The sequence below is a fragment of the Perca flavescens genome, chromosome 17 (genome assembly GCF_004354835.1).
Source record: "Perca flavescens isolate YP-PL-M2 chromosome 17, PFLA_1.0, whole genome shotgun sequence".
NCBI classification, from domain to species: domain Eukaryota; kingdom Metazoa; phylum Chordata; class Actinopteri; order Perciformes; family Percidae; genus Perca; species Perca flavescens.
The window spans coordinates 4,243,983-4,269,781 of record NC_041347.1 but is presented as its reverse complement, the minus strand read 5'-3'; the positions used below and the strand labels follow the sequence as shown (position 1 = coordinate 4,269,781).

The 25,799-nt window shown below is 41.3% G+C and overlaps 1 protein-coding gene across 3 annotated transcripts in view; it reads right to left on the bottom strand.

The window, feature by feature from the left end:
* The window catches only part of sertad2b (SERTA domain containing 2b), a 77,315-nt gene that overhangs the window by 16,035 nt on the left and 35,481 nt on the right, over positions 1-25,799 (bottom strand). Inside the window, exon 1 of one of the 3 annotated variants that reach the window (XM_028603898.1) lies at positions 12,875-13,064. The exons of the other annotated variants lie outside the window; for them this stretch is intronic. The gene's annotated coding sequence lies outside the window, so the exon portion shown is untranslated. Of the gene's footprint in view, positions 1-12,874; positions 13,065-25,799 lie in introns of those variants that run through there. 3 annotated transcript variants of the gene reach the window in all.

The following is a 25,799-nucleotide window of genomic DNA, read 5'->3' as shown; positions in this document are numbered from 1 at the left end:
ACTTCCACCCCTCCCCCTCACCTCCACATCAGACTATTTCAGGTTCTCTGGATGCACAAAAGTATGGACACACACTACACACTCTGCTGCTGCAGGTGGATGAATGTAGCACTGTGTGTGCTGCATGCTCTGTATGACATGTATTTCATTCAGTTCGCAGTCATGACTGTGCTTCCACTGCTCCTCTTCACTGTAACGCATCCAGCTCTGCACACGAGGACAACGCTGTCCAACTTACTACTGTGTGTGTGTGCGTGTGTGGGTGTGTGTGTCTGTGTGTGTTCATTGGCCTCTCTCTCTCTCTCTCTCATACACACACACACACACACACACACAATGTAGAACTAGTAAACACATTCCAGACAAAACCCAGAGGAAGAGTGCATTGTAGTGCTCGCCTGACCAGCCTGACTACGCTTAATAGCAGCTACGCTTCCACACACAACTTAAGATACAGTTACACCATGAGTATGCCTACTACTGTTTCTACCACTGTTTAAAGTGCTACAAATAGACGTAGGTCATCAAAACTCACCATCATCAACTGGCCCTTTTGCATGGGCCTGCTATAAAATAGGCAAATACCCTAAACCAGGAAATTACTAAAAACTGTTCAATACGTCTCATTAACCCTTGTGTTGTCTTCCTCTCGACCATGAACTTGTTGTCCTTCCGGGTCAAAAGTGAATTTTTTGCGCTTTTTCAAAGTTTTTGTTGCTTTTTTCTGTGCTTTTCACATTTTTATCAGTTACCTTTTTTATTCATGGTAATAAACCTAATTTATATGACATTAGAACTAATTTAAGTTTGAGTTAAAACAAAGCAGAATTTATGATGTTGAGTGAATCACAGACTGGTTTAGTCAGGATGCTGTTTTGAAACCATTTAAAAAAAATAAAAATAAAATGCTATAAAAATGAATAAAACACCCAAAATGCAATGAAGGTAATCATTCATTTTACCTGCAAAGAATGTTGTATGGGTTCCATACAACGTACATTCATGCACCAGCAATTTGGTTGAAAGAAACCCATATTTCTGATCTAAAAAACTTTGTAAACATGAGGACAACACATGAGGTGAAATGCCGACAGGAGGTTTGGTGATGGTCATGGTTTAAATATTGAAGGTGACTAATGCAGTGACAGTTCAACACAAGCCCGTTGGAACGTGTCGATAGCTTGGCCTGTGGTATTGGGCCCCAAACAGCTACAGTATAGATTTATAATGATTATAATGTTGTTACTATTCTAACCCAAACTACCCTGAAATAACTTACAAAAGGCCCCCAAAGCACTTAAAAAATATGCAACTTAACTGTATACTACCAACTTAATGTATACTACTACTTCAGAGGAAATCATTGTGCTACTATATTATGACTATGAAATGTTACTGGTTATGTTGCAGATTCAGATTTTACTCATAAAATATCACAATTAAAATATGATGCTAATATTATTATTCATTTAACTATCCAGCATTATATTAGAGATGAAAGCTCCAGCTTGAAAAGACGTTAATCAATTTACATTGTGTCGATAATGCTTCTCTTTGACTATTCATTTAAAGCAGTCAGGGGGCGTTCGGAAGATGACGGGGGGCGCTAGAAGCAATATTTTGGAAAGGGGGGCGTTGAGGTGGACTTGGGGGGCGTTTGTTTGAAAACTAGTTTAAACCAAAGATTCACAATAACAATACATGTTTGCACTTTAAACTACTTGCAAAAAACAGTGGTCTGCAACATTAAAACGTGCCAGTTCACGGCACTGCAACTGGACGAGACGGTAGATCATAACTCTTCTCTTCTGCGCTTCCGTCAGCTTTTTCTTTTGCCGCAGCTCCGCGCTGTCTTCATGGAAGCGGGACGTCAGAGCATCATCTTAAATGAGCTCCGTACTTCAGCGTGAAGCTGCGTTCAGAAAAAAAAAAAAGCAATCGCCGCAGGGTGGTGCGACGTCCTGTTGTGTTCTTTAACCCCCCAATGTAGCACAAGTAGACTTTATATTTCACAGTAACAGTTTTTTGTCAGATCATTTAGAGAACACAACGTTTCCTACTGTACCTGAAGGCAGCTTCATTTTACGGAGAAAGAGAGAAAGAAAAGAGACAAGCAAGAGATATCGACTGTGCTTTGTTGTTTTGCAAACATTTAGCTGTTCCATAAACTCCCGGGCAGTTCAGGGCTTGTGTTTGGTGTTTAAAAACTTTCTTGCGGAAGCGATAGAGGCAGTGATGTTAGTGTTTACTGTATGGGATTCTCACACCTCCACAAAACGCAGCGCGATGTGGGGTTGCGTTTCTTCAAACGTTTTTTTTCTGCTATTTACTTGCAAGACAGGCGATAGCAAACCTATACTCTTCTAACCTAGACTCTTCGAAGCATCAACAAAGGGCTCTCACTAACTTTCAAAGGTTGTAAACTTATTTTCGGAAGAATATCCTTCTGCTTTTACCCCTTGATAAGTGCCAGCTTGTTTTCCGTTGGAACAATTCGATTATAGATTTAGATTTGAATGAAAAATAGATTTGAATGTTAAATTACTAGCTGTTTCTGATTGGCTACTGTTAGTGTTTGCAATACCTAATTAAAGTTTGAATGTTACATATCTAGTCATTCTGATTGGCTGCTGTTACCTAATTTAAATTGAATGTCAAATAGTTTTTAAACACCTGTAAATATAATTTCTTTACATGGTTTATTTGATGCCTGTGGAACTAATAAATATGTTGTTTGTCATTCAATGATTTGATTTTTTTATTATTTTTGATAACAATAGTAACAACAATAATAGGCATAATATTAGGGCGTAATCATTAATATTCGAGGCAACTAGCCTACATCTTATTTGATTGGGGCAGTTGGGACCTGGATAATGGATAGGGGGGCGCTGGCACAAAAAAGGTTGAGAACCACTGATTTAAAGTAAATATTTGAATGCAGGACTTTTACTGTGCGGTAATAATAGTTTTACTATTAACAGTTAATTAATAATTAACAATTAATTAATTTAATTTATACTGTTTATTAATCCCCAGTGGGGAAATTACAATTTACAATTAGAGCCACGTTGTTATTTTCCTTGTATTTGAGTTTTGTTCAGCCAGCTCAGAGCGAAAAAAATGTGCGGCCGTCAAGCGGTTTATGACGTGCTTTAATTTTCTTTCAAACTTCATTTGTTGACTCCATCTGTTTATTTTTGTTTTTTGATCGCCTGTTCCCACATAGCAAAGTTAAAACTGCAGAAGACACTCGAGTTTCTGCGCACGAAAGTTGCCGGACGACACAATCTTCTGAACATAGCCATATTGAGAAATACAGAGAGAGTTGTGTGGAGCTGACAGTCTTAATTAGCTTTGTAGCAACTCATTTGGCAATGGCTTGAATGTAACGGACATTTATTAATATGAAAAATGTACGCACTAAAGCTTTAAAGGTGCACTATGAGTTCCTGCATGGTCACTTCTGTTGACGTTCCAAGTAAATTCCAAACAAAACTAAGTAAGCTGGCCCCTCCCCCCATGTTTCTGTAACTGTCATGACTAACTGACTGTCACTAACCCCCCACCCCCTCCCACAACTATCTTGTCGGTGATTGGCTGGAGTGGTTTGTTGTATTTTGGTGCACAGCCTGTGCCTCTAGTGTTTGTTTGACGTTTACGACCCCTGTGTTGTCTCCCGAGACCGGGCTTTTTCACAGTGTATTCATGGGGCAGGCAGCTAGCGGATCAAGGAGCGATGCCTACAATTTGAGACAAAAATGAAATTGCGCTGAAACCATGCAGGAACTCATAGTGCACCTTTAAGTGGCTGTAAGTGCATTTTTGCAGCCAACGTTTTAATATTACAATATTATTATGAATATTAGCTATATTATGACCATGCACTGGTACTATTGTTAGCTACAGTAAGTTGTCAAAGAGCCTATAAGAATGAGCTTAAACCCTGCATACTTGACCCCAAACAGTATAACTAATCTTGAAAACACTTCTATTTTGACATTGCTGAAAAATCTTTCTGAACAAAAACAGAACAACAAGGGAGGACAGATGGAAAAGGAGAGCAAGAATCAAAATGAATAAGCCTGAGAAAATAGTGCAACCAAGGCAACAAACTTTTGCTCCGCTTCTTGTCACCAGGGGTCAGCTGCTGACTGCTTGAGTGACACGCGAGTGCATGCTCCAAACCTTTTTCAATTAATCTTTTCCACCCCTGCACCACTTATAAAATAAGAAGCCACTCTTTTTTTACATCTGTGTCTTAATCGGTTGCATTTTTTTAATACAAAAAGGAGCTTTACACACAACCTTGTCACAGCTGAATATTTCATCACTGGAGTGTTAGAGCCTATTCACTTTATGTGGTCTTGATTTGGTTTGTCGTTTACATTTAAAAAGGGTTATAAATCTAGTCCTTTAACTTTAATCAAATAAAACCTAATTTCTTACAAAATAGTGGCTAATGAAAATGCTGCATGGCTAACTTTGGAAAACCACTAGCCACAGTGGCTGCTGTGCAAACATAATGTCAAACCCTGAATGTATGTAATTAAATGGATACAACATACATTTGAAGTGATATATTACCAAGATAATCATATAAAAATATTAGGGCTGTCAAACGATAAAACATTTTTAATCGCAATTAATCGCTGAATTTCTATAGTTAATCACGATTAATCACATGTTTTATCACATGATTAAAATTATATTATTTTGCATTTCAGAACAGTTTTTAAGTACATATTAACAATGGAAAGCAATTCTTACCAGTGTATCTTGATTGGGAATCAAATGAATGCAAAAAAAGTTAGTTTATGAACTTGACTTTAAGATTTGTATTTGTTTATTATTTATTTACTGTAAACAAAAGAAAAAAAAGAAGGGTACTAACAACAGTCAGCAAAAGGGTATTTTACAATTACTATGAATGCACCACGAGGCTACCTGTTTAAAGTGAACACAGTGTCTGTGTTGTTAATTCCGACAACGGCAGCTGCTGCACTGCAGAGCAGACTGTTAAGGTCCCGGTGTTGGAATCCTCTATACAGTCACAGCATTTTAACAGTGTTTAATCCAACTGCTAGCTAAAGGTAGGCTAACGTTACCTGCTGTCAGGTGTAGTGTAAAGTATTACGAGGAAGTATGGCAGCTTGATGATAAATAAAGGTGTGGCAAAGGGTCAAAATAGTAGCCTGTTAGGCATGATGTGAAGCCGAGTGAAGTGAAAATAAATTAATGCGATTAAAAAAGATTTACACGTTATGCTCGGCCCTTAATCGCAACGCAATTAACGCGTTAAGGCAGACAGCCCTAAAAAATATCCAAGACGCATGCGATTAACATGTCATGCAACAGCTGAATAAGGGTAGTGGCACCTTTTTTGGTCTGATTCAGGTACTGAATAGCCCCGCTAGAAACAATGTCTGTGTGTGTGCATGCTACAAACCTCTGTGTGTGTGTGTGTGTGTGTGTGTGTGTGTGTGTGTGTGTGTGTGTGTGTGTGTGTGTGTGTGTGTGTGTGTGTGTGTGTGTTTTCCCTCATAGTGATCATAAAATGCCCACGTGACAGAGGTCATCTGGGTATCAAACAAGGAATTCACTCTGATCTCTTACGTAATGACAGACCTGGTTACAAAACACTACAGCTCCTACTGTGCAACATGCAGCATCCCATTAATAAAGACACTGGTGAGCGCCAGCATGGCAAGCTAAGGGTGGATTGGACCTTTACAAAGAAGATGAGATAGTTGGTGTCTGTACAGTGTTTCCCACAGATTAGAAAGCAATTTGTGGCGGGGGGGTGTCACCCTGTGTTAATGGGGGAGGGGGGGGTAACTTATCGTATTCTGAACGGCCGCCATGACAGTCTGGCTTTGAATTTCCGGAGAAAACAAACCCATGTGACGCGTTCGTCCAATCAGCTGCCGGTTTTCATTTCTTGGGCAACATTACAGATTAGCGCTGCCTGCTGTTATAGAGACGTATTATGTCTTGTCTCCTCTCGTCTTTTTGGTGTGTTCTGTGGCAGTTTTTTGGACCTCGGGGACGCAACAGGGTTTTCTGTCAACGGTCGGCCGTCGGCTAAATGTGTCTACACCTTAAGAGAGAACCAAGGCGATGTAATCACTATGTCTGTAGTAACTTTATGTAGGCATATAGCTATGTATAGTGTTACCGTTCTCTTACATCCATGCTAGCTAACACTGATGTTAGCTACTAGCCGATAGCCCGGCCAGTTTGGAAAACACTAATGACGTTACATCCACGTTACAGGCTTTACAGCATACATAAATCCCTCGGATGTATCATAAGATATTACCATGGACGTATTAATAACACATGTTGAATTACAACCATTAGCTATATCCATTATTACAGCTACAGGACCACGGGAGAACAGTCATGTGAGCGAGCGGGCGCAGTCCCGCAGGTCTGCTCGCGTCCATTATGCGCGTTCATCATACCTAGTTTAATAACTCTGGATTTGGCTACTAGTGAATGTTAAAAACGTGACGTTTTAAACAAGGACCCTTTAAGTGTTCGGGCTGGTAAGTTCATGTACCCCAAAAAAAATATCCACTGAAATACAGAAGTTTCTTTCACCATGCAAAGTCTATGTGAAAAGTCTTTCTGGGGCATGGGGTGCAGTTCCACCCTTACCCACTAAGCCCATGGTGGCTTTAAGACATGGCGCTCTTCCTGGGGGCTTGCCAAAACCATTGCCTAATCCTAGTGCATTCCAAACAGCGCTGCCTGGAAGACGACGTTGAGGGCTTCAAAAACCAAACTCTGTGTGCTGCGAAGTGTCTGCCCTCAGGATTGTCAGTAAACTTTTTTTTTCTTTTTACTTTACTGAAAAATTGTCAAGTTTCCAATTAACTGAAGATATATTATTCAGGGTTCGTACACCTTTTCCAAGGTCAAATTCAAGCACTTTCAAGGTCCATTTTAAAGCTTTTTCCAGCACCCATCACCGTAAAATATATACCAATACATAGTCAACATTATTATTAGGATTTTTGTCACATTAAAAGACATAACGCTATAAAGAGCCAACATTGTGTTTCGTAATAGCAGAAGGATCAGGTATTTAAGCAAAACACAAGTTTTATTTTTCAAAATGTATCACTGTATTTAGATTTTGCTTGCTATCTAACCTGCCTGAGTCAATGTAAAAAACAATTACCCCAAACAAAATCACTCGACAGGTTCACTTCACTAAAATGTTTAATCTCTTTGTGGTTCATAATATAACATACAGTAAGACAGCTATGGAGAGTAGCACTGAGTGGGAGGATTTGTGCCAAATGACATGCCGCTGGGTCATTCTGTGTCAAATGACACTAAATCCAGGAAAACAGTTGCTGCAACCTCTTAGATTTTGCTCAAAGTTTATGCTACCCTTAATGTCAGTCTTTTCACACTTTTTTCCACATGTAGGGTACAAACTTTTAACGGTTCAGTCATATTGACCCGTTTGTCTTCCACCCTACAAAGTTTGGGCTTGCCTATGAACAATACCTTTCATTTATATTAATGTCCAAATATTGCTTCCCAGATAATGGGATTTTCAAGCTGTAAAACTGAAGTAATTTCAAGGGCTGAAAATATGAAGACATAGGATTTGAACAGAAATATTTTACAGGCCTTGGTTTCGGGACACATTCTTGATATAGACAAAGTTTGAACCAAATCTGAGACAGTGCAACAACAACAACAACCTGTAATTCCATTTTAACCCAGAAGACTGACAGTGCACAGGCACCTGCCTGATAAATAGCATATATTAATTGAAAAAAATAAGTATTTCATTGCCAAGACATATACATTTATCTACTGGAAAAGAGCAGTGCAAATAGTGCATAAGGCCATCCTCAACCTTACAGTAGGCTACTTGTATCGTTGTATACACTCCATCTGACACGATTTCTGTTCAGCAATCAACGATTGTTGTTATGCACTGGGCTAACATTTGCAGGTTTTAATTTGCAGGTAATGTTACAGTTACTGTGATGTAACTTTGGCTATGTTCACTGCAAATTCCACAAATGAACGTGCCATAACGGACACGCAATACTAACATTACATTATCATACCAAGAACAGAGTCACTTAGCCTGCGTATTCCTAGCTAGAAGTTACTAGCGTAAACAAATAGGCGCTAACTTGCGCTAACGTGTACAGTAGGCTACTTCAGTTGGCTTACTTGAATCTTACTTCATGTGACTCGAGAGTGCAGACTCGCCCATTGTGAAAGGCTGCACGTCTTTTTTGCAGACTTTACAAGAGGCAACTTGTAGGGTTTGTCCCCGTTTAATCCATAATTTGTATTTTTCATCTTCCAGCCAACGTTCATTGAAACGACAACCTGCCTGCAGCGATATTACGAATCCCACTATGGCCACGCCAAGACCCGCCCTTCAATAGCATTTATTGGACAGGTGTCCATTATGTTTACACAAGTTAACGTAACCCCATTTGTACAGGTCCTATCCCCTGACCAATCGTCTATCCTAACCTTAAAGGAACACGCCGACTTATTGGGAATTTAGCTTATTCACTGTAACCCCCAGAGTAAGACAAGTCGATACATACCCTTCTCATCTCCGTGCGTGCTGTAACGCTGCCTGACTGCTCCAGCATTAGCTTAGCCCAGCACAGATCCTGCAGGTAACTGGTTCCAACTAGCCTACTGCTCCAAATTGTGACAAAAGTGACAAAATAACGCCAACATCTTCCTATTTAGATGTTGTGATTTGTATAGTCACAGCGTGTACAAAAACAACGTAACATGAGACACAGCCATCTTCTAACAGTAAACAAACCGGGAACTATACACGGCTGTGTCTCATGTTACGTTGTTTTTTGTACACGCTGTGACTCTACAAATTACAACATGTAAATAGGAACATGTTGGCGTTATTTTGTCACTTATTCGGAGCAGTAGGATTACTGGAACCATTCACCTGCATGTTCTGTGCTGGCCTGATGCCGCTGGAGCCGTCAGACAGCCTTACAGCAGGCACAGAGATGAGAAGGGTATGTATCGACTTGTCTAACTCTGGGGGTTACGGTGAATAAGCTAAATTCCCAATAAGTCGGCGTGTTCCTTTAACCACTCAAGGTGAAATGCCTTACCCCAACCAATAGAGGTGCTTCCTAGGGCGGGTCTTGGCGTGGTGGCAGATCACAGTCACACATGCACAAGTGAGCAGGTTTAATTTAAGGCTCTCCAACATTGTATTTCTCCATTTAATAAACAAACTATTCAGTCAGATAGGTATTTGTTTTAAAAGAAATACAGTTACATTTTCAAGCATTTTATCCAAAATTCAAGCACTTTTCAAACCTTGAAAACACAACATCAAAATTAAATTTTCAAGGATTTCAAGCACCCGTACGAACCCTGATTATTGTTACATTATGTTGTTAATAAATGTTTTAAATTTGACAATGTAGTGTGCTACATTGCGAACAAAGGTCAGATATTATATTGCATAAAAGTCTAGTCTAAAAATGGCATAGCAACCTGTGCTTTAAAAAAAAAATTTTAATGTAAAAATTGAGAATTGAATTGAACCGAACCGTGACCTTAGAATCGAAAATGTAATCTAATCAAGGACTTGGAGAATCGTGACACCCATAGTTGTTTCTAATATTCTTCCCTCATTGACAGAATTGAGCTGGACAAAAGCACACTGTCAATCACAACAGAGAGACCTGACAGGTGCCTGTGCTTCAATGCCTTTAAGACTAAATGTGTCATAACGACACATACATACATGCACAATAAGTGTGTGTATGCCACAAAAAATTCTGGTCATTAAGCAGGGCCACACGGAATCGGAGGACGCAGAAATTTCGCAGATTTTCCACAAATTAAAAAAAAAATTCTAAATTTACGCAGATTTTCATTCTGGATCACTCCTGAAAATTGTAAGAAAAAATTAAATAAAATAATAATCTGCGGATTCCATTTGGGCCTGGTCATTAGTGTATTCACACAAACTCACTCCCTCTCATACACACACACACACACACACTTAAGTCTATAAATAAAAGGCAGAAGAAGAGAGCAGATTTAGGTCAGCAGACGTGTCTACATGCCGTTGAGCGCTCCACTCTTTGCGTCTTCAGGGAAGAAAACACAGCTTGACACTTCCAGTGACGAAGCCTCAGTAGCTACAGAAACCTACAGCATCAAAATATCTGCTCACTGGGTGTATGTATGGTACTATCTACCTTATTACTGCAGTATCTGCCTTATTACTGCAGCATGGGTGTATCAAGGCAGTACCAGCCTTATTACCTCAGTGGCAACCTTGTTACAGCAGCACTAGCTTCAGTGCTGCAAGTGTCATCATTTTTACTGCAGGCAGCACGCTTACTACCTAAGCATAATCCCTGTGAATGCAGTACAAGCCTTATATTATTGCTGCACTTGAAGCTTTACTGCTGCACTTTGAGCCTTATGACTATTATTAGTTATTCAGCTACTGATGGTATGCAATATAGAGTACATTCATCTCTCATAGGGTAGCTGATGCAACACAACTTGCTTATTACTGTAAATTCAAGCCTTAGAAATGGACAATAAAAGCCTGCAGATGTCACCTCATGGTGTCCCATACACATTCACATCAAGGCCTTCTAAAAATGCCTGAGAAGACATGACTTGTGTTAAAGACGATTTTGTTATAGTGCCTCCAAATCCGCCAAATTTCCTCCCAGATCAAAATTGATGTATTGAGTTTGAAATTACAGCAGCAAGCTGGGAGGACATTTGGAGGGACAACTGAGTGCTAAAAGAAAAATCTGGGAGTGCATCTTAAAACTAAAAGGCTTGATATTTTTCCCCATTTTGTTTAGAAAGCTTTAGTATTAAAGTGTAGAGTGGAAGCTGATCAGAATTTAGCCATTGTCACGGTCTCTTACTGGACATATTCCAGTAAATGAAATACACATACAGATACAAATAAACAGTGACATTTAAAATCAACGTGTTTACTCTGACCCTACCTGGAGTCCTGGGACTTCCTGAAGGGTACCGCACTCAGCAAAAACTAGCCTTTCCTCCCCCGACTGTGGTTATCTACATACTACAGTATAGGCAGTTGTGTAACTCTGCATTATATCTGGCTAATCCTCAGAAGGGGTTCAGCTCTGATCAAGCAGGGCTCTGTGGGCTGATGGGAGTCTAAATTGTGGGTGCTTGTACAGACAAAGAAGGGGCGTTTTCAAACTTGGTCCGTTTCAGCCCTCCAAAAAATCTCAGACCTATTAGTCAGCATTTTTTTCTTTTTGTGATTTACTCCAAAGGAACTCAGACCTCTCTGGAACAAACCATACTCGTTGAGTATGTTTCACTTCAAGTCTGCGTCGCGGTTCTCTTCAGCTGTGCATTGTGAACACAATATGCTTCAGGTTCATTTTGCCTTTTGCCAATGTATTTTAGCCCTGAGGACTAGGGCTACACAATTAATCGCAATTTCGAAATCCCAATATGGACTAGTGCAATATCCAAATCGCAAAGGGGTACAATATTTGTTAATGGCAAAATATGTGTCAAACCATTCTGAATTAAGTATTGAGGTGCTGACATACCGGCCTAAAAATTGTATCCTACAGACTAAAGAAAACATATTTCTTTGGTACAGCTCCTCCCAAAAGAACACACTATAATCATTTACATTTCTTTAAATTTTAATAATTGTCATTGAAAATGAGAATAATGATGCAAAAATGATCATTCCCTCCAATATTGTGAATCATATCGCAATATCAGTCAAAATAATCGCAATTAGATATTTTCCTCATATTGTGCAGCCCTACTGAGGACCCATCAGAGCTGAAGTGGACCAGAAAGAGAAGTGAGTGCTCTTTCAAGTAAACTGACCATATGAACGGAAAAAGAACGGAGTCTCATTTTCGGTTGGTTCACTTTTTAGTCCACTTTAAGAGGGCTGAGTTTGGTTCGTTCTGAGGTGGCCTATGTGAAGCTTGTGGCTCACAGCACAGAACGTGACAAAGTGGAGAAGGGTAACATTACAGTCAGTATAAGAGCACATTGCTGTTTTGTGGTTCATGTTATGAAACAGAGGCCCCTCCACTCACCACAACAGCTACACAGTCCCCAACACTGGAGACCAAATCACTTCCACTTCCACTGCATAAACCCATTGTACTACTTAAGAGCAGGTTAAGGTGTACAAGAAGATGGTTCACACAAGTTAACAATAAAGACTAAATAGGCCTATGTGTGCTTGCAAATGGCTTTTGTGTCTCTATATGGTGTTGTTGACATACATATTCAAATATGTAGAGTTAACCAAGCCATTATATTTGGCCCCAAATACAGTTTAAATTAATGTCGTTTACATGCAAGAGTATTTTGTACAACAGTATGTCATTCTATGTCATTTGGTAGCCTATTTACTTAAAAAAAATAGAATAACTTTAGTAGAAATGACTAACGTATTCCATTATTTATTATAGCATTATAGCATGTTATATGCTAATGGCTGAGTGTATTTGGGGAAAGCAAAAAGAAGTTTATGAGACAGACTTTTCTCCGTAGTGATAAAGTGGAGAGTGGCGGCCGCTGCCTCGGCTCTGTAAACTGGAAGGAGTTTTTGGCAGATAGAGGTAGAGGGTCACTGGAAGTACAGCGGCGGGGACACGTATTGGCAGATATTATCCATTTAATACGAAAACTTTTTTTAACCAGAACCCGCTACCCACCGCACTACTGAAACACCTCCGCCGTGTCTATTATTCATAAGAAATACGTTAACGTTACACTGCCTTGCCGTAATGTATTTCTTCCGGCGTGTTTCTCTTTGCTATTCGACAAACAAAAAACGGTGTCTTACCACATCCAGGTCCGCCGGAGTTTGAAAGAGAAACATGGAGGGTATTTAAAGAGTCCCGTCGGCTACAGAAGGACAAACCGTCCTCCTTGCTCCCCGAGACTCTGTCACACAATGGCGCTGATAGGAGGAGAAAAGTGCCTCCGCTCGCAGGAACGATGCTGCCTTCAAGAGCTGTCGGACATACTCGCGTGGTAAACGGCACGTGCGCTTATGTCTCGCAATCAGTGTCATTTGAAGAAAAAACGTAACAAGATATTAGTTAATCAGTGTGACACAAGTGACACCAAGTTACACACAAGGAAAACCGGTGTTCAATGCTAAGACAGGCTAATGTATGGTGAATGTAGCACTTAAATGGAGAACATGGGCAACTCTCCTCTCAGGACCCAGCCCCCCCCACCCCCGAACGGAGGAGGGGGCTGGGTCCTGGACACTGGGTCGAACAAATCCACAAACAGTCGCGGCCGTCACACACACTGCGCACGGTGGCTGTAGCTGCCAGTGCTCCTCACTGGACGCTGATTGCTTTGGTTGCTGCTGTTTGGACACAACTGCATTACTTGAAGCCAGACAAGTTGGATTTTTGTGGATCTTGTAATATAGCGACAATTCAGCTGCCATGCAAAGTAACCAAAAGAGCCCTCTAATCTTTAGATAATCTGCTGCGTAGCGGCCTTTGGAGATCCTCTTGTCCTGGGCATGAGCAAGACACACAGCGGCCCATGGAGCTACCAAGATGGGACATTTAGAGGACAGACAGCAAAACGCTTTGACAATTAGAGGTCATTTGGATCCATTCCACTACATACTTTTCAGTATGTGATCAGCTTTAAGATGCTACAATCTTTTGTGCAGAGGCCTCCCTAAAAATGTTTTCCTTAAAGGTCCAATATGTAATATTTGTACTGTAATAAATCCAAAAATGACACCAATGCCTCATCAGATATTAAGGAAACATGTTAAACTGAAATACTATATTTTCTGACAACAATGCTAATTTCAGTATTTTTTCTTTTTGAAATTTACATTCCATGACGGAATTTATGTTTATGTTTTGATCTGTGTGTTGTTATCAATGGCCCAGTTTGACAGCCAGGCCGGGTTGCCAGATATACCTGTAAAAACGTAAACCCAGCACGCTACAGCTGTAACGGTAGTACAGCCATGAAAGCAGCAAACAAACGAACAGGATCAACGGAGATAGATTCTACATGACATAAAAAAAAGAAAACAGCATGTTTCTAACAGTTGCGTGACCAGAGACGTAACAACACCCTGGTATTGGAGATGTATTTGAAAGATGGAAACAGCTTAGAGCCCCAAAGGACGCAGAGTTGGCTTATTTTCTCCTGAACAGGTAAGCATTAGCTTCAGGCTAATTTATCGCAGCTACTAGGGACGGGCATTTTTTGTCATTTCAACATTTGTGTACTCACATTGAATTATATAGCTAGAGTAACCGAGTTGGTTACTCGCAAAAACAATTGAGACATAGCCAGTAAAGTGATCCCGACTGTTCCTGGCTAACGCCGCCTGCTAACCCTGCTAACTGTTAACGTTACCGGGAGGACCAGGCAGGCAGCCCATGGCTGTTTACAGCGTGTAGCCTCTTCAGCGGCTGGAGCCGACAACGGTGAGTTATTTTAAGCCACGAGAGGGGGGCTGTAAATCGGAAAGAGAGGACTGTGAGTTTGCAGTGTGTTTAGCGATTGTTGCCGTAATTCTAAGCCAATGAAGTGTGTTCCGTCGACAAGGTAGTGGTATTTTTAGCGTTTTGTATTGTAATTCTAAGCCGAGGAAGTGTGCCTGACTGGCGTGTGGAGAGGACGGCGAGGTTGTTGTGTTTTTAGCGGTTCATACTGTAATTTTAAGCCAAAAAAGTGTGTCTGTCAGTTGGTTACAGAGCTCCGCGTGAGCACGGGCTTTTATGACTGTCAATATAGCCAGCATCTAACGTTAGCTACTCCGCTGTGCTGTGGAGTAATGTCTGGCTATGTGAGACTAGCATCTAACGTTAGCTACTCTGCTGTGCTGTGGAGTAACGTCTGGCTATGTGAGACTAGCATCTAGCGTTAGCTACTCCGCTGTGCTGTGGAGTAACGTCTGGCTATGTGAGAAAAGCGTCTAGCAACATTGTTGTGAATGCTGCGGTCTCAGCCTGGCAACCCCCGTGAACTTTGAGTCTGGGCAGGAGGGGGCGGGGGAAACGACTCTCCAGTATTTTGAATTGGTAGTGCAGTAACTATTTTAACCGCTAGCTGCCAGTATTAAACACAATATTACATATTGCACCTTTAATACTTAAAAATATTTAATACAGATTAATATGGACAAAATCTACTGATGGCTTTTAGCCTAGAATGAATTTCCTTTCCTTGATATTCAAACGTTTTTGACAGTTAACCTACTTTCCTTAAAACATCATGATGTTCATATGATGCACATTTTCAGGTTCATAATTGTATTTAGAGGTTATATCAGAATAGGTTTACATGGTTTAATCTTCAAAATTAAAACACCATATTTTTGTTGTACTGCACATTGCTGTAGCTTCTCTTTTCACCCTGTGTTTTGAGATTTCTGTTTTAGCTACCAAGTGAGGCATAACACTTCTGTTCCATCTCTGATAGGAGTCGCACATGCGCAGTACCTAGGTAAGCACTGCTACCCAGTCAAAAGCGTGCCATGCTAGCAGCTAGGCGAGCATTATAACGTGTGTTACAAAGTGACGCTCGTTTGTCACGGAAGTAAAGGCTGGACTACAATAGAGCTGTTTGGAGCAGTTTGTGAACAGTGTTTTTTGTTGGAGATGGTAAGTCCCTTTGGGTTGGACTTTGGGCTTTTTCACTTTGTAAACCTATTACATGCACAAAAAAGATATATAACACAATAAAGGAAAGGGAAAAGCCAAAAAGCATAATATGAGCACTTTAATATAACAACAGTATAACTGGAATAATAATGACAGGATCCATCTTGTTACCAGCAGGTAAATTTACGAGGAGCACATGAAGGCAGCAGGAGAAGCTAGCAGCTGCCCGAGAAGTGGCGTCATCAACTTTACTCCGCCCACACACACACACACACACACACACACACACACACACACACACACACACACACACACACACACACACACACACACACACACACACACACACACACACACAAACATATGTTCTGTAATATTGTAACTCTCTTTCTCTCTCCCTTTCAGTATTACATATGTAATTGAACATTAACAACACTTTGAAACTCTAAAGTGAAAGAAATGTTCAAGTTTAGAACTGTAACTACTGTGGCAAGACCCCATTACAAATACATGCCCTACCAGTACATTTAAATTAGTCATATGCTTTTAATTTTAAAGTATTTTATCAGAGATTTTAGTATCTGCTACTTAAGCATGATGTTACTGAGAACATTAATTTGTTCTTTTATTGGCAGGAGAATAGTGAGTGGTCAAAGAAATGAGCACTGAACTGATGGTGTTGTTTGGCTGGTTAGCTGTAACCGTCCTACCCATCAGCAGATGGCGGGAAGATGTCCAGTAAACTCAAACAAAACCCAGCAGAGTCTGCTCCAAATAGACAAAAACACCAGTGGAGCAGGGCAGAAAATGGGCATCTCAGACCGTTTATGTCCCTGATGCCCCCTGCTGCACACTCACAATCACAATACAAGTCTCTGTCATCGTTTTGGGGTTTGAGTTCTGTTGGTTTTGAGGTTCTGTTCTTGTTTATGTTGTGTATTTGTTCTGTTTTCTGTTGTAACCCGTGTTTCCTCCCTTGTCTTGCCTAGCTGTAGTCCCTGTCTTGTTTTGCCTTGTGTCTGTATGTTCTGTTTCCTGTTTTATTTTGACGGTCTGGTTTTCTGTCTTGTCTTGTCTGATTTACTTTTGGTGTTTTTCCCTCCTCTGTGATTGCCCTAATGTGGTTCACCTGTTTCCCAGCCCTAGTGTCACCTGTTGCTTGTTTTCTCGTTACCCTCTGTATTTAGTCTTTGTGTTCCCCTTGTCCAGTGTCAGATCATTTTGTGTGTTTGTGTGTGCCTGTTGTGTCTCCCAGTGTTTACTCGTGTCTGGATTTTTGCTCCCTGGATTTCTTTTGTTCCGTAGTCGCTGGTTTGTTTTCTGCTCTTATTTTTTGGATTCCCTGCTTTTGTTTTCTACACTCTGGATTGTTTTTTTTGCCTGCTGCTTTCAGGACTACCTTTGTTGTTTGCACTTTGTTTTTTAATGACTAATAAACCTTCCACCTCTACGTTCTCCTGCCTGCCTGCCTCTGCATTTTGGGTCCACCATTCCCTACTCGTCCCTGCTGAACCTAACATAATGATCTGACCCCTCGGACCCAGCAGAGGTACTTCCTTTTTCCCGGTGGGTTCTCAGTTATTTATTTATTTTTTTGTCTACTGGTTGCTGCTCTAGGCCTATCTGGATTATGGATCCTGCGTGCCCTTTTTCTGATGAACTTTGTGACCTGATAGAGCTGAAAGCAATGTGGAAAGAGACAGGCAGTGATTGCCAGAAAGCGGCTATTCTGGCTTTAGCTCGTAAAATGGAGTCCGACAGGCCCTGGCTTAAGGACTCAATTCCAGACTGGGTTAAAAGGTTCATTTCTACTCAGACTCATCCACCTGCTAGCAGTTTAACTACAGGTTTCATGTCCGTCACCCAGTCTACTCCTAGTCCTGTCTGTTCTGTTCGGTCACCAGGAGGCGAGCCAGAGACATTTTTGACTGTTTTTCAAATTTTGGCTAAGTGTGCGTCCAAGCCAGCTACATCCACCAACACTCCTCTTCTCACTCCCGGCCTAACCCAGTGCCAGCAAATGCCCACCAGCCTGTCTGTCAGCTCAGCAGCTGCCGGTTCTTCAGATACCTCCTACTACGAGCAATCCTTTGAGGGAACTCGCCTAGTCCTATTCCCTGGGAACCGTGGAGGCCGGAGACGGGGAAGACGACAACATGGCTTTAGACGCCATGTCCTGCATCACCCTCTCTCCGGCCCAGAGTCCTCCCTGTCCAGCAGTGCCAAGCTCGTGCTGTCCAGCGAGCCTATGCCTGAGCTGACCAGTGTGCCTGAGCTGACCAGTGTGCCTGAGCTGATGTGCAGCTCTCCTGACACTGGGCGTATGTGCAGCTCTCCTTAACCTGGGTTGATGTTCAGCGGCCTTCCCGAGCCCAGGCTAGCTAGCAACCACCCTGATTCCCCGCTAGCTAACAGGTCCCCTGACTCCAGGCTGGCTAGCAGCTCCCCTGAGTCTAGGCTGGCTAGCAGCTCCCCTGAGTCTAGGCTGGCTAGCAGCTCCCCTGAGTCTAGGCTAGCTAGCAGCTCCCCTGAGTCTAGGCTAGCTAGCAGCTTCTGTGAACCCCAGCTAGCTAGCAACCGCCCAGATCCCCCGGCTAGCTAGCAGCCCCCCTGATTCCCCGGCTGGCTAGCAGCCCCCCTGATTCCCCGGCTGGCTAGCAGCCCCCCTGATTCCCCGGCTGGCTAGCAGCCCCCCTGTTCTTGTTTCCCGTTTATGTTGTGTATTTGTTCTGTTTTCTGTTGTAACCCGTGTTTCCTCCCTTGTCTCGCCTAGCTGTAGTCCCGGTCTTGTTTTACCTTGTCTGTATGTTCTGTTTCCTGTTTTATTTTGAAGGTCTGGTTTTCTGTCGTGTCTGGTTTTTTGCTCCCTGGATTTCTTTTGTTCCGTAGTTGCTGGTTTGTTTTCTGCTCTTGTTTTTTGGATTCCTTTGCTTTTGTTTTCTACACTCTGGATTGTTTTTTTTGCTTGCTGCTTTCAGGACTCAGTTTGTTGTTTGCACTTGTTTTTTTAATGACTTCTTAACCGTTACTTAAATGACGTTCTCCTGCCTGCCTCTGCATTTTGGGTCCACCATTCCCTACTCCTCCCTGTTGACAGTCTCCCTATTTTCCAAGACGGGCTGCCTGTTCTCAGGACAGGCTTTGATCAACCTGCTGTCACAATTGGAGTCCCGTGTTTACGGAACTGAATTGTTGGCACAGAAACATTCAGTTAATCCTCTTGTCAGGGTTGGAAAACATCTTTTAAGTCTTCATGGTGTACTAAAACTCTCCACTGTAAAGACTGGTACTGATGATTTGGCTGACATCTCCCAGACAGCCAGAGTTTCTTCTCCTGTCTCCCGCATTTACGTTCTTGGGATTGCGTGTTAAGGGGGTAACAGTAACAAATTTCAAAAAAGTCAAGTCTTTGGTCGCATTTTTGATTCCGAGACAAGGCCTTCAAAAAGTTGTCTTGAAACCGGTCTCGAGTACTACAACACTGCAAAACAGCTAATAAGACATTTAGACTCTTTGGCTCTCTGTTATCTCAAAGGTCATAGCAGCTTGCTATCGGTCAACGTTGCAGATTTGCTGGTCAAAGGTCACCAAAGTTCAACACATTATTGGTGCAGATTTATTTTGCCTCTGACTGGATCCAGCTTGCAGCAATTCCATTGGAATGAAATGTTTTTTAACCTGAAAGTTCACCTTTTAAAATAGGGTATACGGGTCAAGGAAAAACAAAGTTAAGAAAATACAAAGTGGTGACCCACATTCCTTAATGGAGCCAACTGCCAATCTCTGTCTAATCTCATTGTGTCTTGACCATCCTTTTGCGGAAAAACAGCTAAATGTTGCTCACCTCTCTCTTACACTCTTCACGGAGAAACAGCTGATCTTAAATATTCTATAATAGGGGGTCCGTGACCCCTAGGGGCTCCTCAGAGTTAATGCAGAGGGGCAGCCAAATTATGTTAAATCTTTTTGAAATTTTATTTTTTTTCAAACATGAAAATATACAATAATATGAATCCAGCATATTGTAGCAAATATTGTTTAGTTACACATTGAAGATAAGCTTATACTATAGATGAAGCAGCCACTATGGTAGCCATACAGTTAAACGGGAACTATGCAGTTTGTTTTTTTAGCTTAATTTACCTTAACTGAACAGCTTCGGAGTCATTGGAATGGTTATATGACTTTTTTCGGGTTGAATGGTGGTCGTCTCGCGTCCCCCTAGCGCCTGTGAGCAGAAAAAACACCCTTGCAACTTGAGGCTCGCTGGCCTCTGCGTCAGGAAATATAGCGTGATATCAGGTCTCGAGATGTAAGGAATTGCTTTAGGCACTGCACACATACACGCCCCCATCCAGGAACCGGCTAGCAAGAACAAGGTAGCAATAGTTTTTCACACTATTGTCATGGCTGAGCCGTCAAAAAAGAAACCGAAAGCTAGGAAAGCATTGTCGGAGGAACATAGAAAGAGGAAACGGCAGACTGACGAGCAAGTTTTTACAGTGTTGCCAAATATCTATTCGGAAGCTGTGGGGAGAGCTCTATAGAGAAACCTGCGAGCAAAAAGCGAAAAACAACGAAGAAATTGCAAAAACTGCATAGCAAGCCTTTAAAGGGATTTACACCTTTGGAAAGATGAATATATCTTTAAATTGGGTCACTGATGTAGTAGAAATGTGATTTTCTTTTTAGAAATTGGTGGCTTCTAGGCTGAGAAAAGCCAGAAAATGTGTTTTTAGCTCATGTGGATGATAGACACCAAATCCCAGAATGCACTTGCTTTGCTGCTTTAGAGTCCACTCCCAAGCCATTTACAGACAGACAGCAAGACAGTCAACTCAACTCATGAGTGTTTTATTGTCATTTCAACCATAAACACGAAACGTTTCACCGTGGCTCAAATGGTGTTACACATTTAAAATATATAAAAATGACATAAGAAACAGGCTACATTTAGTGCAGACACATTATAGGCTCCGTAAAGTTCAGCTAATGCATACTAGCATTAGCGCTTGGTGGGCTGTAAACACCGAGTAGAAACACAGCCGTAAATTTGCGTGGAATGTAGAATGGTCACAAACTCCACCAGCAGTTAGCAGATAGTTGGATACAAGCACCACATTTCTGCACCAGTCCATGTTAACACAGCCCACCTCCACTAGCCGTTGTTCAGCCATGTTTCCACAACACCAAAAACGCAGCAGTCTCTGAACTCGCGTTGGGAGTTTCGTTGAAGTTGGATGTAGTCCAGTTTGTTGTCTAATGAGAGGACACTTGCAAGCAGGATTGTTGGAAGAGGTGGCCGGCTAGTGTTAGCTTTTGCACCTAGCTGCTTTCCACTCCTGCACACCGTTGTCGAGGTCCCTTTCCCTGGCTAGCAACATTGGGCGACACCGCAGGCTGAGGTGCTGGTCTCCGTAGCAGGCGAAGCTCGCGTAGTTCTGTCTGTAATAAAGTGTCCTGCATATTATCCGATCTGTACCAATGTAACCCGGTGATACACATGTGCAGTAGTTTGAATGCACATAATTGTTGTAAAAGTTTTCTGCTGAAAAGACGGAGCCTGTTAGCGAACTTCAAGATGGCTGCCACTCATTTTGCTTCGGCAAGCTTCGGTAAAGACAACAGTCCAACCCCCTATGGGCGGGTTGAAATCATGCGGAAGTATCTCCTACTACTGGCTGTAGTTTATTGCCTCTGGGCAAAAAGTCTACCGATGTTGCAAAAATCGTGGCTTTCCGTCATCAGAAGATTTTTTCCAGACCCACAATATAGAGATCTCTTGTCTAAGGGGGACATGAGGGAGGGAAGCACGGTCATTTGAAAATACTACCGTGTTTCTATCCCTTTAAGTTTAAGGGCTTGAAATTTTTTATCTACAAAAGGGGAGCCCTGCAGAAAAACATTGGGAAACCCTGGTTTCAGCGCAATTTCATTTTTGTCTCAAATCGTAGGCATCTCTCCTTGATCCGCTAGCTGCCTGCCCCCTGAATACACTGTAAAAAAAAAAGCCCGTTCTGGGGAGACAACACAGGGGTTGTAGTCGTCAAACAAACACTAGAGGCACAGGCTGTGCACCAAAATACAACAAACCACAGGCAGGCAGCTAGCGGATCAAGGACAGATGCCTACGATTTGTGACAAAAATGAAATCGCGCTGAAACCACACAGGAACACATAGTGCACCTTTAAGTCATCATTGGCTGAAGACAAAAACCCTCATCACTGGACAGTACGACATGAGACATGAGACTCTCTTATAAAAGGCTAAACTGAGCTCAATGAGTGCAGACAGCAGAGCTTATGCAAACTGCTGCTCAAACAATAAAAGACAGGAATATTAAGAGGAATATTGTGTTATTCTTGGCAACTCAATATATCGATGTCATGCAAACAGCCTGAATGAAGCCTCAGCTGGAGTACGGCTAACAGGCGGGTTAGCCTGGGTCGCTTTGTGCATGCAACGCGTGCATGCATACAGTACATAGCTTTTGTGGTGAATGGAGATCTGATTTTAGTTCTGTCTTCATCTCTCTGGATTCTGAGATGACTCATGAATGCTGAACAGCGAGGAGGGATGGCTCTAAATAAAGATTTCAGGTCAAAAACAGGAAATGGCTCAGTGAGCAGGGAGGGCAGGGCCATAGCAACACCAACTGGAGAGCTGCACCCACACCATCCCTCCCTCCCTCCCTTCATCTATCTTTATTTATTTCTCCCTCGCTCTTCTTTTATTTCCCTCTCTGTGCAAAATCTGCCCGCTCCTTGTCTTTCTCTCATTTTTGCTGTTGCTTTATCCTTATTTTTCATTCTCTGCTTCTCTTCTTCCATTCTGGAAATAGTGTCCTGGTTAACAATGTATGCATTCAAACCATAATGAAATGCTATGTTGTTTGTTTCCAAACGTACTATAAAAATTGGCATAATCATCAGAACCTACAATATTATAACAGAGAACATGTCATGCTACAATATCAGTGAATGTTCTATTCTAGTTATGTGTCTACTAGAGCTGTCAGCCTTCCTCTATAATACCATTCAAATTTTCTTTTTTTTTTTTTTGCAATATTCGAATAATATCCAAATATTTAATGCTCATATGCAGCCTGTTATTAATATGTATTACACTACTACGCTACACTAGGCTTATGCACTGTCAATGCCACTATAAGCATGTGGTTGTTGTTACACGTTCTGTCCACTAGAGGGACTTCCAACATTAGCCTGGCCTTGAAGAGGACCTACGTCATGGCACTTTGCATTTCTGGCACGCTGCTCTCTGTTTACATTATTTTCCACCACGCACACAGCGACAAACACAAATCAAGAGAGAACTCTGTAATGAAACATTATCTAACAAATTTAATGAAGCGGCTCTGTTGTAAAGGCTGATGTTGCTCGGTTAGCACAATGACATCATGTTAGAAAGCACAGACGAAACGATTTGTCATAAACTAAGTAACAATAGTGTTAGCCATGATGCTAACGGCATTTATAACTAAGCCAAACGGTGCTGCCACTACTATTTTAGTGATTTAAAAGCAACCTGTTTCTTGCAGATTGTCATGTTATTGAGAAGACAACTGTTAGAAGGTAATATATGAAGTCAAAGCTAATTCTGACAGCTGTAGGGCAGCTGATAAGAGCCTTCTCCATGAAGCTCCCAGCTAAGGTCCTATAACTCGCGACGAAGTTAGGAAACCAGAACGAGCTAACTATTGATAACATAAGCATTTTGGCTCGGTGGATGTCGATTTTAAAGTCATGTTAAAACTATTTCCCATCCTTCTTCCAATTTCCAGCTGCAGCCTGTCACTCCCCCCTGTACTAACGTTACTCGGTACGGAACGTTAGCTAACAATGCCTTGTGTTTCTCACTCCCGTAACTTATTGTTCATCAGACGTGACATGAGAAGAGGGAGATTAGCTGATGTTAGCCAACCTATTTATAAAAAAAAATCACATTTGAATAGTAATTTCAGCATTCGAATAAAATTGATTTTTTTACTATTCTAATTATATTCGACTTTCGGAGTTCGTTCCAACAGCCCTAGTGTCTACGTTTCTCTCTGAATGTATCAGGTTGCGTGTGTGCAACTATCAGTGTGAACTTGAGTGTGAACCTGACTCATGGTGAGTTCACTGTTCCCACTCATCACTCCAGCCCAGTACATGAGACTACATGTTGCTTCCATTAATCAACGTGTTGCACCTTTAGGTAGTAACACGCCAAAATTAGTTTGCCGACCATCATGTTCCATTTATACTCACTTTGACAGCACACATGCATTTTTATATCATGAGGGTCTAGAAATTCCCACAGACGCACAAGCAAAAAATTGCCAGGGCTACACACACACACATACACACACACACACACACAGAGCTGTAATTTCTGAGTCATACGCATGTGTCTGTGGAGATTGTCCTCCCTCGAAAAACGCCCACTTAAGTTGTTTGTTCAAGCAGCAATTACAACCTATATTTACGTTTTATAGTGGTGGCGCCATCTACTAGCCGTAGTAGTTAGGACGGGAGCAGAGCAGGAAGTAAGGTGACGAAGTATAACTGTGCCAAATAGGAGGTAGGATCATAGATGTATTAAGAGAACTGGATACAACGTTTGGCGCCAAATTCAATCCAATGGAGCTCGAAAATTGTGAAAAGAATAGGGCTCGGCAATATGGACCAAAAGTCATATCCCAATATATTTTGGCTGAATATCGATATACGATATATATCCCGATATTTCTTTCCGCAAAGTGAGAGCAGTTCTGTCAAAGTCAAAGCCAAATATGACATGTCACAAGTAGTTTCATAGATACCGGCTATTTCAGTCAACAGTTGCAAAATCAAATGAATAAATAATAAACCTTGTTCATGATTAAATGCTCAGCTTTTCAAATAACAATATAATGTAAACATAAATACCGTATAACAACAGGAGAACCTTTTTTTTAAATCAAAGCTCCATAAGGTGCACATTTAAATAAAAAAAAATATCTTAAATAAAAAGCCTATAAAATAAAAGAGGCCAATCCAAAAGGAGTCAGCAGCTTGCTTGGAGCAAGGATCAAATTTGAACTATATTGATATATGCGATATGGTCTAATTCCATATCTCATTTAAAAATATATTGATATATCGGCCAGCCCTATGTTGACTTAAAGACATCAGCAAATATTGTATATATGTCGTTGGTAGGGCTGGGCGATATGGAGAAAATCAGACATCACGATATTCTTAACCAAATACCTCGATATCGATATTGCGGCAATATTCTAGGGTTGACAGTTGGTGCTTTAACAAAATATCTTCACACTTGGATTTCATATAAATAATCATCAGTAATGTGGATATAATGACTAAGTGGGTAAAGGCAAATAATAGAACAGTTACAACAGACTGATAAGTTCCGAAAATGACACTTTACTGTAATACAGCCTTTAAAACCAGGAAAAGACACTTATGTCATATCACGATATTACGATATCCAAAATCTAAGACGATATCTAGTCTCATCTCACGATATCGATATAATATCGATATATCGCCTAGCCCTAGAACAGAACTTCTCTTAATACATCCATGGCTTCATCCCTCATCCACGTTACAGGCTTTACAGCATACAGCCCTCGGATGTATCATAAGATAAGTATTAAACCCTAAACCTAAAACAACACCGTCTCTTAGGGGCATATAAGATGTTACGTTAACGTCAGCTACATAACTAGCTCCATTATTTAGCTTGACCTGCATTATGTTTTTTTAACTTTTGCAATAAACCACTAAACCAGGTCGAGTGATAGTGACACTGTATTAAAGTTACAAAAAACATTTTCCTTATTTTAAAATGAGCCCATTAATCACAACTGTCATTTTCATCCCCAAAGTGTATCTCAGTCCTATCTGTAAGTCTCCATCAGCATCCGGGGTGCAGTTCCACCATTGGCCGCTAAGCCCATGGTTGCTTTAAGACATGGCGCTGTTCCTGGGTCCTTGGGTAGGATAGGGTCTGACAAACACAGTAATTTCACTCAGGAGACTGAGGTTCGAGTCTTGTTTATAAAAAAAAAAAACAGTCAAAGTTAAATGGAGCTAAGTCACATTCTG